The sequence below is a fragment of the Salarias fasciatus genome, chromosome 17 (assembly GCF_902148845.1).
Source record: "Salarias fasciatus chromosome 17, fSalaFa1.1, whole genome shotgun sequence".
Lineage (NCBI taxonomy): Eukaryota > Metazoa > Chordata > Actinopteri > Blenniiformes > Blenniidae > Salarias > Salarias fasciatus.
Window position 1 is genome coordinate 7,918,124 of NC_043761.1, and position 13,580 is coordinate 7,931,703.

The following is a 13,580-nucleotide window of genomic DNA, read 5'->3' on the forward strand; positions in this document are numbered from 1 at the left end:
TGATTATTCCACAAGTTTTGTTTTTCTTTTTTTTTGTAATCATTGCCCTCAGCCATATTATTTCATAAGCACTAAAAAGTTTGAAATAACAGAGCTCAATAGCAGGGAAAACCAGCATTGTGTTTTAGAAATTTGTCCTGGATAGGAACTCTGCTTAGTGCTCTTTTCTAATTAGTTTTCAATTGCAGTGCACTGTGGGATCAAGCATATTGACTTGAAAATGGGCAAAACTGTTTTATTGCTCCAAATATTTCGTGCAAAGTAAATGCAAGGCTGCTGAAAAGAATTGTCCAGAAAGAGCTGCAGAAGCCACCCCGGCTGTGAGGAGTTCTTTAGGCTTGCACGCGACCTTGTATTTGCTGCCCGAGCTCCTGCCAGGACGCCCATGAGTGCTTAACTGCTCTTTAAATGCTCACTCGCAGATGTGTATTAGGTTACCTTGACTGACAGCGACTGGGAATACAGCCATACTTGTGTGGTGGGCTGACAGACTTACTCATGTGTGCTTTCATACACACTGGCGAGAAAATAGAGCACTTACGGGAAAGATGCGCGGCGACATGAGACAACCCCGCTTATGAGCAACAACTCTGACAGCAGCGTGCACACACCCTTTATTCCCTTCAAGAAACACACACACACACACGGGCGCGCGCATAAACATACATGAATCACGCCGCGTCGCATTGAAAAACACATAAGTGTTTCCCTCGGGAGAGTGTAGGTGGAATATATAGGGGCACTTCCAAAGCCCGAGGCACAGTAAGTCACTGCACTCACAGACGACAGGCTACTAATAGACTTTGCATGCACTCAGTGGGAGGCGGTTGTCTAAAAAAAAAAAAAAACGGGTTACAATAAAATCAAATTTTCTTATAGCACCCAAGATGGTTGGTTAGCATGAGAATAACCATCCAGTCCTTGTGAAATACGAGACGTGCTTTCATGGGTGCGTCTCCAGGGTTACATGAAAGTGAATAAGGCCGTTTCACTTGAGGAGAAAACTTTGCTTTTGATACATAAACAAAACTGCGCCTTTTTGTAATGTCTTTGTCAATTTTAGTTGTCCATTTCTAAAATCACATCTCGCACAATCCATCCGTCATATATTCTTGTAATGCTTTACGGCTCTTTCTCGCTCTCTGAGGCAAATACGTCTCTGCTTTCTGTTTGCTTGTAATATTCTTCTTCCCGCTGTTTAACAGCTTCCATCAGCAGCAGCAAAACAGCAATAATGTGCTTTATTTTACAATAAGGCATCTGAACCATAACAAAACTTTTCAGACAGATTTTCCAAGTCATGCAGTAAAAATCTTACAATTACTGTTTAGAACATCAGTTTCTCTTATAGACAGCAAGTCTTTTTATGTCTTCTGCCCGTGCACCATGGCCATAGTAAATAAAATGTCTATACATGCGTGGGTAGATGGATAGTAACAACATTGGTGACCTCCAGAGTGTCATGACTCCCAGTTCATATTCTCCTGGGAATATAGACTGGGTTATATATGATATATGAGGTTTAAAGTTGAAAATCAACCGTAATGGCAATCCAACTCTGTCATCTGCCCATGTGGATGTCTGTGAACGCGCCGTTGTTAATACTAATAGTGTACTCTACCATTACCCATCTTTCTTGCCCCTGTCATATCAATTACAACCACTAGAGGCCACCATCAGTTTGTGCCTTCTAACACTCTTTCAAAACCGGGCATCGTTACAGGTGCCTCCATGTGGCCGATGTGGGTGCTGCTGGAATAGTTAGGGGGGGCTTAGCGGAAGGGCAGACTGAGTCAGATGAGGACAGGAGAAAGGAAGATGGGAGCTGGAGAAGGCAAGAAAATGGAAGAGGCCTCATTTCATGGTTTTTGCCTTGAGAGTGTCCTTGTGTGCTTTGCATATTTATGGCAGCGGAGGGCCAGGTAGAAATCAGAGACAGGATTTAGAGTAATTCCCAATTGACCCTCTTGGCAGTGAAATTGTAATAATCCAGCCAGAAGCTATCTGATATTCAAAGGTATATCAAGTCAGCGGAGTCTCTGTCTCTCTTTACCTTGACTGTGACTTAATGGCTTGCGACACTTGATTGTGTCGCTCTTCAACTGTTGATTCTTTTTTATTTGCGACTACATCAGACTGAGTTTTTACATGTGACTTTACTTCCAAAAACTCCCCGCTGTTCTCTCTACCGCACCTCCAACTCGAAGCCCCTGCTTGACATTACTGGGTCACACTATTAATATACACCACAGGGGGCTTCACTGCCTCATTGCATCCTTCTCTTTAAATATTACAATGATTTCAAGACTGCTTCCTTAGTTAAGGTGAAGCAAGCTGTGTTCGTTGAAACAGAATTGGCCAAACCAACGGTAAAAAAAAATCACTTCATATTTAACCGCTGAAATCTAATTAACATGGTGGTTGACTCATCGTTTAGGACTGGAGGTAAAATTCTGGCCAAAGATCACTCCGTTATTGTTCTGAAAACACAAAACAACTTCAAAGTGGTCGACACATTAACGTCACATCGACATCATTTCTCGGCCTCATCAAAATCCCCTTCAAACTGAATCTCTCAGCAGGAGCCTGTCAGGCAAATCACCGAGGAGTACAAAGTGCATTGAAGAACCTTTCTGCTTGGAACAGATCAATTTTCTTTGTGATCAGCCGAGCTTGATGAGATAAAAGTGTTTCAAAACGTTTTAAAGGCAAAGCTGTTTCCCACTCTGTCTCCCCAGTCAGCCACTTTGAAGGCTTAAGGCTTTTTTCAGCCCCTTTTTTCTTCTCTTTTGTTGACTACACTGAGGGTGTTAAAGTGAGCTTCTCTTTTGGTGAGTACAGCACGCCGCAGCGAGAGGCCACCATGCAAACTATCATCACTAGTCACTATATCACTGAATCAGACACAGAAATGGATGTAGTGTCAGATGTTCCCGTTTAGACTTCAAAAAAGGAGACCACATCGACCATTTGTTCATTCTGTTTCCCAGTTGAAAGTCTTGAATCAAAGCGCCGAGTCCCTCTCAAAATATTATCCTCTCTAATTCAGATGTATTTGCCTGTGAAGAGGGCAGCAGCAGGATTGGGGGGCTCTCAGTGTGGTTCAGGATTTCGAGCCTGCATGGGCGGTAGCAGTCTGTGCAAGCGCCAGGCACTAGTGTTCGCCACCGGTCCTGCCAAGGCAGGCCCCCGCCACATAAACAGGATTTCCCCCTTGGCGGGCGTGCTGGCATGGCGGGCCCCTCACGGCTCTTTGAAGTGACAGGCCCCCCCGAGTCCCCGGGGGAGAAGCTCGGGATCCGAGCCCTCCGCAAACACACATGTGCGCGCACTTGCCAACACGCAAACGCGCACATATTCGCACATTTGTGCAGACCGGACCAGACGTATCATCTCCCCCTCACACAATCAGACACCCCAAAAAATATAATCTATCCCCGTGTCTGGCAAATGTACTTAGACAGCAAACACACAAGCCACGCTCACATCTCTGCAGCCGGGGCTGATAAAGGGCAAGCAGGATGCTCCCAGAGTGCACCTGGCTCTGTGTTGATAAAGGAGCAGGTCGCGGCTCCCAGCATGCATCCTGGGATGGGCCAAGGCGAGAGGGATGATGCTACCTGACTGAGAGATGGGCAAAAGGAAAAATGTCCTGAAACTGAAGGCTACAATTTCAAGTTTTACTCCATATTATGATAGTTTTCCTACAATATGTGTGCAATCTAATGAAATGTCAGTCTGCAGCCACTGAAATAACCATAAAAAAAATAAAAAAATCTCAGTCAGTCAGTGGTAATGTAGATAGTTTATGTGAAAACATTCTGACCTTTCAGTTGCCAAAATTTTTGCCTTCAACATAAACAAATTCAATGCCGGGGTTTTTTTTTTTGTAAAACCATTTGGAGAAGGATGAGATCTGTGCTAAATATTAGCAACTGCAAATTGAAAAAAAGAAAACATTTACATGGTAAATGGTTTTCACTTATAAACCACTTTTCACCATTTGAGTGGTCCCAGAGTGCTTTACACTGTTTATCACATTCATCCATTCAGGCGGCTGCCGTGCAAGGGCTTTTTCTGTCCACTGGGAGCATTTGGGTTCAGTGCCTTGCTCAAAGACAATTCACCACATGAACAATTGGAGACAGGGAATCAAACCTGCAACATTTCTGCTGAGAGATGACCACTCAACCAACCCAAGCCACATCCATTTGATTTTAGTTTCTGATTGCAGCTCAGGGAAATGCAAAGAATACTAAGTGATGATCCCGACTCCTCGGTCAATCCTCCAGACACCCTTTGGCTCAAAAGCTTCACTAATCTATACTGCAAACCAATAATTATTACATTCAGCTGGGAGAACTCAAGAAGCCATACTCTGGCATTGGTGGAGGAGAAGGTTCTTTTCATTGGAGCAAACCAAAAACAAAACTTCAAACAACTAAAAGTACAAAATCCTGGATATCACAGGAGAGAGTATTGCTGAGACAAAGTGACTGAGACTCTGGAACATGAGCAACACAGAAACACAAACAAACCAACAGAGGAAGCTCAATATATAGCCCAACGACCAGGTGAAGCCAATCACACACTCAGACACAGGTGAAACACATCAGGGAAGGAAGCAGCAATCAGACACGAGGAGGCGACACTGAACAACCTGAAACAGGTCTCAGAACAAAATATGTATCAGTACAATAATACTTTAAGAATTATACCCACTATTGTGGGTCTAGTGGGACTAATAGAAAGAAGTTCACCAGATAACTAACAAAATGCCATTTTGGTGACTTGCTAGAGCAAGCTGGGCTCATCCTCACGGTATACCCGTCAATCAGGGTTTATAGAAGTCAGACAGCCTTGTTTATTTAAAAACATACACAGCAGCTATAATAGGTATCAGCACAGCGTATTCAATTAATGGTTCTTTTGGGAAAACATCTTAGTACATATGAATGTTTTCATTCTGTGCATCCAGACGCTTGCATTGGATTTCAACTCTATAATAAAACATGTTTTCAGCTAAACTGTCACAAACAAGTTGTTGAGTTATTTTTCTGTTTTCATCTAGTGTTTTCCTACTTGATTTAATTACTTCGCTGGTGAATTTGCAAATTAACAATTAGAATTATTGGATTTGCCCTGGAGGAGAGACAGCTAATGGTTTCAGCTTTTTTTATTGAAATTAATTTAATTCTTATTTTCAAGATTGTGTGTACTAATTGATTAGTTTTAATCTATTCACATACAGAAGTCACTTTGCCCATGGCACGGTGGATTATGTCCCGATGCTGAGGCTTCAGTGAGGTTATTAGGCTGCCCACTTCCCCTAAATGCAGCGCATTACTCATCTGCCTACCAACTGATAGGTGTTTGTTATACACATCAATGGCAAACACTGAGATTGATTACACCGCGAATGGTTGAAAAGATTAAGGGAGAGAGGCAAAGACAGACACATAAATAAAGACAGAGCTTGGTGGGGGCGACAGTTTGAAAGTGCAGGAGAGTTAAACGGAAAGAAACGGGGGATGAGGTGGAGGGAGGGGAGAAAGAGAGGATGGAAATCAAAAGCGAATCAATGAAGAGAGAGCGGCTTTCAACTCAGTGCCCAGCTTTGAAAGGGACTTCATCAAAATCGCTCCCCTCAACACTCCCTCCCTGCGAGCTGCCACTCTTCCTCCTGTTGACGGTGGTGAGCTCCATTAGCCAGGAGCCCGGCAGTAGGTATGGTAATACTGCAGGGGTTGCCTATTATCGATTAGCTCACGGCGGCTCTCCCTCCCTCGATCTGTCACTATTAGCTTTGGGAGTGAGGGGCCGGCCGGTGGGGGCCGTGTTCAGGGAGGTGAGAGGTGACTGCAGAGAGGAAGACAGGAAATGAGACGAAGAAAGGTCGGCTGGTGCTGGATCCAATTTTCCTAAAGCAGGAATGACTTGAGGCTCGTGTGTCTGCAGTTCACCCCAACAGTTTTAATAGATAAACTGTTACCAGCATGAGCTTTACCGTCAAATATTTAGTATTGTTTGTGCATATGATCAAAAACAATCCATTGTGGGTGAATTCTTTTGTTCATGTGTTTTTCCTCTTATTTTTCTCATCTTTCAGACTCACAAAACAATAAAAGCATCCTATTATTGATCTCACTTGTTTGCTGTTGTTCACAGGTGCAATTTGTCCAGCAGAATGAGGGAGTTTGACTCTCATCCTCCCTGTGGATTATGTGTTAACACACAGCGGGATAAATTCTTTCTCTTTCTAACAGTGATCAAAACAGACAGAGTACATCAAATAGTTATTTTACATTTGGAATAATTTGAAACCCGACATAAAGGCACCGAGAGTGAAAATGACACTATTAACTTTCTATTAGTTATAAATAAAAAGCAACAAATGCTTTAATAATAATCATCGTCATCATCATCATCATCATCATGTGCTGTTCAATACTGCTTATTTTATCATTTAATTCTTCTTTTTTTATACTGAAATCACATTTTCTTCTGGAATTACATTGAACTTAATAAGATAAGTTTGACTTTTTCATCAGGAATTCTTGTAAAAAGTTGCTTAACTCACTGCAGTAGTTAATGCATTTGCCTCACAGCAACATGTTCATGGGTTCAAGGACCAGCCGAGCCTTTCAGTGTAGAGTTTGCATGTCTTTCCACTGTGTGTGTCGGTTTCCTCCAGGCACTCGGGTTTCCTCTCATGGTCCAAAACCTTGCATGTGACGTTCATTGATGACCCTAAAATTGTCAGTCTGTCTCTGCGTGTTTTCCCTGCTGGACAGGCGACCTGTCCAGAGTTTATCACCCCATCACCCGTTACTCTTTTTGACCAGTATCAGTATCTAAACTTCCTCTGATCCACCTACAACCTTCTGTATGATGTTGCTTCTCACAGAGACTACTTGGCAAAACATGATTTTTTTAGTGCCTCTTCAAGCAGTAGCTACTCTTCCTTTATAAGTTATCTGTCCTTAAAGAAGAAGGAAACGAACACATGGAATGAGAAACAGTAAATTACCCTGTTCTTCTCACCCAAAAGCATTAAGCTGCTTTTCTCTCTTCAATAATAAGAACTGGGCCTCCCTCCTTCTCTACCTTACTATCCATGCCCCTTATATTTTTATTCAACACCTTATAAAAAGTCTGTGAAATTAGCTTTCTCCTTTACGTGCTATTCCCCCAACGTGATATATACTGAAATAGATACATTCCTGTATTACTTATTTCTTTTCTTCTCGGTTTGACATTTTCATTCTCTACCATGCCCCTCATTCCTCAACTTTGTCTAGTCTTTTTTTTTTTTTTTTTTTTGTCTTTTCTTCTCATATCTCTCTGCAGCTTGTTCTTATTCTTTATCTCAGCCCGCCTCGTCAAGTGATTGAGAGGCACCATGCAAAGGAGGGAGCAGGGAGGTGGCGGACGGGGGGTAATAAACCCAAAGAAATTAGGGAAGCAGGCAGCGAAGCACACTCCCTCCCCTCGCTCTCGCTCTCTCTCCTTCCTCCTGTTTGCTTCTCCCACATCCCACCGAGGCGCAGAAGGGTGTGGTGATGAGGTTGGCAGGGTAAGAACTGCTGAGAGCTCACAAATCCCTGCACTTCTTTTCCTCCTCCGTTTTTTTTTTCTTTTAAAGCTCCTTCACCGGTTTTAAGGAATGTAAATAGCCGTGTCTTGTAAGCAGTCCAGATGACAGGCAGCAGATGTTTACCCCAGGGCTCGGTAAATCACAGGTTAGTTGCTTTGATTATGGACCCTCGTCAGTTCCCCGGAGGAATAGCCTGACGGGCTTTAAGGCGAGCTTGTGGCGTGAATTATAAATAACACAGTCAGTCGGCGACGGCTCCTCGATGGCCTTCCGAAGTAACTGAGAAGGTGTTTACTTGAAGAGATACTGACACCGAATGTAAACATAGAGATGAGAGAGAAATATTGGTACAAATCACGGTAAACATCCATCTTCTGCACACACTTCATTCAAAATGAGGTCACAGAGAATTTTAAATATACAATTTTTTTTAAAAATGCACCAAAGGAAAAATCTGTCTCAGAAAAATCAGTCTAATGTGCGACACGCTCATAGATCAGAAGTCAGAGGAAGCTGGAGACCCAAAGGGCTAAAATGCACAATCAATGAATTAGTCATTTCATGGCAAAACATTCTTATGACACAACAGTAACTATTAACCCCTTTCAATCTGAAGGTCTCTGTAATGGAATCCGATTCTCTCTGTTATAAAAAAAACACAATCGCTACAATTTCTGCCAAGGTTGTTGAGCACAGTGCATTTAGAAGAGGGTTCCTAGTAAGATGACGTCCGTTCATTCCTGCTGCATCGTGTTTGCAGCGTTCGCAGATGGGAATCAAATTTATGAACATGGTAAAATAAAGTCTGGGTTTTTTTTGCTAAAGCTGTAGTTTCGTTCTCAAATTTGCACTTTGACTGGGAAAAGGAAAAGTGCTTCAGTTATCCTGCTCATAGAGAAAATAGTCCTTTTATTATTATTCTCCCAAGAGGCTTTCATTCACTGTGCCCAAGGTTGTTTAATTAGTCTCACCTGTTGAGCAGCTGTTTCTGATGAAGCTTTGGAATACTTCAGCATGGAATTAAAATTTGATTTCAATTGATTAGTTGATTGACTGTGGAACTGTTTTGCATTCATCTATCTTGTAAATTGGGTTGGACCCAAAATCCACCCCTCTCTCTCTCTCTCTCTTATTTTTTAAGTGAGGAAGAAGCTTTTAAGATCATTACCACTGGATGCTGTTGGATCCATACGTTTTTTTTTTTTTTTTTCCCTGAGAGGAATTAGCTGAGGAAATAAATCCAAAGTGTATGTGAAAATTTATTTCAAGTTCACACTATTGGCAGCCTGACGGATTCAGTTCAGTAAGTTCAGCTTGACTCTCTGCATCACATGCGTGGTGGACTTATGTACTAACACTGAGATAGTTTTTTTTGTTTTTTGTTTTGTTTAATCATGATTATTGAGCTACTCAAATAGACAAAGCTTTTCTGACATATTTTACTGCACATTTTTTCATCATCTTTAGCAAATATATGACTTAGTTGTGAGTTCAACATGAATGTTCTTCTCAAGACCAAGTTTTTGTTCATAAAGAGTGTGCTACGTGATAGGTGGTGGCATATGAAGCCAGCACAAGCTGCCAGTGTGTGTGTGTGTGTGTGTGTGTGTGTGTGTGTGTGTGTGTGTGTGTGTTTGTCCGTGTGTGGCAGCCAAGCAGGCAGTCAGGCATCATGTGACCACAGTATCAAACAAGTGAGGACAGTCGCCAGCAGCACTTCCGTTCCTCACATGAAAGGAGGTGGGATGGAAATGTTGTCGTTTCGGGGGTGAAGGGATGAAGATGGCGGGGTGAAGGGTGTGTGTGTGTGTGTGTGTGTGTGTGTGTGTGTGTGTGTGAGGGAGGAGGTGGCGGTTTGTTGGGAGGGATGGATGCTGCGGATGGATGGCCGAGCGGCCTGACGAGCCTGCCAGGCACCCAACTTCCCTGCACAGATGGAGCCGCCGCCTCCTCCTTTTCCACCTCCTTCTCCCAACACTGCGAAGCTCCAGCCAAGTCATCCACAGACTGTTTGTGCTAGTGTGTGTATGGAAACAGCTATAGATTGGAAATTTTAAGGTGTGTGCTCGTGAGGGCGCATCTCGCCATTGTTTGTGTGTGTGAGAGCGTTGAGGATTTTTTTGCTGATATATAGGAAGGTTATTTGTGCCCGACTGTAAGACGTGAGGTGGTTGGAATGCAAATTTCTATTCTGAGAGGCAAAACTCCGGCCTCAGCTCATTTTCATGCATTTTTTTACGCTTACTGCGCTTAAATCAATCAATAAATAAAGCAAACGTGGGGCTAAAAAAAAGAGAAATTGTGGCATTTTTGTGGAAAGAATACTGTCGGTGGAAAAATATGTAAATACCCATCGCCGCTGGGAAACGTTGCCATTGCCCTCCGAGCATTTCGGGCCTACTTTAGATGCAAACTCATGAGTGATCAGAGCGAGGGCTTTGCTTGATAGCGTTCGTCTCGAGGAAGCTTTTATGACATGCTCTCTTTCTTCTCCCCACTTTTGCTCGTCTTAATCAGTCCACCCCTCTCACTTCCAGTTAATCAGCCTCTCTGGCTGACTCTGGCTGTTTACCTCTTTCATACATTCAATTAGCACACCTCAGCCTCTTTTTTCCGGCCCGCAGATTTCAGTCACACCGGCGGCACTGCGGCGTTATCCCTCCTGCGGTTCATGTAAGACCTGCACTTTCCTGCGGTGATATGCGCCTCCGTGTGCATGCCTGTGTCAAATCAAAGGTAACATTTGACTCCGCGTTGACTCCACATTGACTCCTTCATGCATCAGCCGCAGCAATGAAAGCAAGAACAGACGCCGCTGCCCTTGGCAGCTACAAAGGGAGATGATTATCAGGGTTTGAGGTGATGTTTGTGTTTGTGTATGTGTGGGTGTGTGTGTGTATGAGTGCGGAAAAAAGATTCAGTACTGTTGTGGGGACTGAAATATGTAGCATGATGTTGAATCGTTAAAAAACGGAGCAGTTCAGATAACTGTACAGAAATTGGACATAAATCAATGCAACACCAAAGCGTGTGTGTGAAGATGTGTTCATTACTGCTGTGTGGGATCACACACTCACATTATGGGGACCAGAAACAAGTCCACGTTGAGAAAATTCAGTTGTTTTATTTTGTTTTGGAAGACATATCTTAAGGTTGTATAATGATAAGAAGAAATGGGTTTGATTTAAATTTAGATTATAGTTTGATTAAGGCGTGTAGTTATTGCGGAAGTTTGTGTAAATCCACAGAAACTGAATGAGAATCAAAGCAATATTCCCATTGGTGCGTGTGTGTTTATGTTTTTTAAAAAAAGTGTTTTACCCACAATATAATGTTACCAAACCTCCTGTTCGGTACGGGGACTACTTCTCATCCCAGAGGAGCCACAAAGCAAGTCCCCACAAAGACTACCTAATTTTTCAATAAATACAGTTCATAAAGATTTTATCAACAGTTGAGTTTAAAGTTAAAACTAAACGTGCAAAATGCTTTATAAATTTATGCGATATCACCACAAAAGAGCACGTGCATGCACACATGAACGCTGTATTTACAACTCAGTTAGTCTCCAGAAGATGAATGTGAGTAAATGCAATGGTTCTAAAACGGCATGAAAACACCACAGATTGTGTGTGTGTGTGTGTGTGTGTCCATAAATACTGTACATACGTGTGTTCCTGTGCGGCGGAGCAGCGATGATGAATATGTCAGAGGCTGCCTTTGACTCGTGCAGGATGCAACCTTGTGTGTCGCAGCGCCCGCACATCTGGGCAGGAGCACTGATCTATAAATTCTGCGTGTGTGATAACTCTTTCCTTTTTTCACACACTCTCTCTCTCTTACACACACACACACACACACACAGAGGGGGAAAGGGACAGGTTGCAGAGGAGGCAGGCCAGCAAGCAAACATGTGGCACTTGCCAACACCCCGCAAAACTAATCTCATATCTGCTTTTGCTGCTGGGAGATTGTTTGTGTGACAACCCTAAGGAGAGGCGAGGAGGCAGCGAGGGGATAAAATCAAATCTAGCTCTTGTCACCGACTCAATTCTCCAAGTGATCTGTGTGCGTGTGTGTGTGTGTGTGTGTGTGTGTGTGAAGGCGACATAAAACACATGTGGGACTGACCGCTCATGTGCTCTCCCGCTGCCACTTTTGCACATTACTCCAGTGAAAATTGAGTTTCAGGTATTCATCGCTATGGAAAGTTACACAGGACTGTGAATACGGCCGCTGTTGGAAATAAGTGTCATCCATTCTGGGCTCTGGCTTCTATTTGCCCTTCAACTGAAATTCCTCTCGAGCCTCAGGACGGGGTGAGAGTCCTTTTTTTTTTTTTTTTTTTTAAGGCCGAAGCTTCAATATACAGTGCAGGTGGTGCCATACCCTCTGCGCCGTGGAATAAGAGATGAAGATGAAGCCGTTACATCTCTATAGCCCGTTATAATGGGATTTCAGGCCATATTTTCACGGTCTAAAGAGACAAAGCCTGGTTTGAATCAGGGTTGATCCCCTGTCTTTTTAGAGCTGTCAGAGGGAGTTTCAGCCCGCGAGAGGCCAGTGGATGGTGCTCCGTCTTTACAATGTTTGTCTTTTCCCTCATATTCTCTCACTTTATCCGTTATTGCTTTGGCTCTTTCTTCTTTTGTCCCCTGGGACACATTTTCCTTTTCCTCTTTCATGACTTCCTGTCCTGTTGCCTTTCTGACTGTTTTTCTCACTCCATTCTAACCCTTTAAAATACATAAAGTTACATAATTAATGGGATATTTATATCTATCCAAGTTTTACCTCTAACAATTAATTCAGCCAAAGTGTTTAGATGTGTTTTTAAAATGAAGACGACATGTCCTGGAGTACATAAGTCCAGCAGCATTTCCAAATAGTTAACACTAGTATATAGCGTTTGTGATTTGTATTAAGTGTGCTGAAATATGAAAACCTGCACTGCGTGGTTAAATCAAGTGGGGCTGAGCTCATTAAAGCCCTGTTTTATCACCAGCGGCTCAAATACCTGTGTGTAATAACGAGGAATGCGCTTACTCGCCTGAATCTGCACTTTCCACCAGCTCCGCGGTGTGTTTTAGCATCTTTCATCTCAGAGTTTTTAAGGGCCTTCAGATTCATTGGCTTGGCTCTCTCAGCTGCATTGTCTCCAGATGTAGCAGGTGGCTGTTTAACAGTGGAAAACATATTTGCTAAAACCCACTCTGCGCTACCTGCCAAGCACTGAAAAAACTATTTCAAACATAATGGAACGTTTAGCTGCAGAAGAACTGCAGCAGAACTTCCCTGGGGTTTGGTTGGTTGGAAGTTCACGTTCTCCTGTTGGAATAACACTCGTTCAGCTGACAGAGCATTCAGATTCCACGCAGACAAGCGCCGAGGTCTGAATTCAATCTGTGGATGTCCTTGCTGTGGGACAGAAATGCTATAAAACACATCAACGTAGTCATTCCGGTTTGCATTTCACATGTTTAATTTGTCCAGCGTTTGGATTGCAGAGATTATTGTTTGACATTCAGTTGCCCGAAGTACACTTTCATGTCCGCAAGTGTCATGCGAATTGCTACGCCGTCTGTTAGGAGTGCAACATGCACAAAAGAAAAGCACACGCAAGTCCATTAGTTTGCTTGGCACCAATTATTATTAAGTGGTGACGAGATCCCTGAGCAGTGGCTCCGACGGCTTCACTGAAGGCTGTGTGTCTGCAGAGGAAGGAGGCGTGTATGGATCCAATAATGTGAGTCCGTCAGCAGCCGGCGGTGACAGGCGGACTGTGTTAGTGTCTGTCTTTCAGCTGAAACGTTGCTCCAGAATCGTGAATCATCTCGCCCAGCGTGTCACTCCATATGCTTTACGCGCTGTCTTCCTTATGCCCCGAAAGACTAAAATTAGGTTTTTCTTGCCTGACCCTTCTGTTTTTTTTTTCCACTTCTCTTTTCTATATATCTGCTCGACTCATTTCTCTCTTTCTCTC

At 43.2% G+C, this 13,580-nt stretch overlaps 1 protein-coding gene and 1 long non-coding RNA gene across 3 annotated transcripts in view; both read left to right on the forward strand.

Annotated features, from left to right (window-relative positions):
- The window catches only part of LOC115404287 (uncharacterized), a 14,572-nt gene extending 4,851 nt beyond the window's left edge, over nucleotides 1–9,721 (forward strand). The window contains exon 3 of the long non-coding RNA XR_003933326.1: nucleotides 9,711–9,721. This is a non-coding gene — a long non-coding RNA (uncharacterized LOC115404287). The remainder of the gene's footprint in view (nucleotides 1–9,710) is intronic.
- Nucleotides 1–13,580, forward strand: part of tafa5a (TAFA chemokine like family member 5a) — a 136,887-nt gene that overhangs the window by 20,929 nt on the left and 102,378 nt on the right. The window lies entirely within an intron of this gene.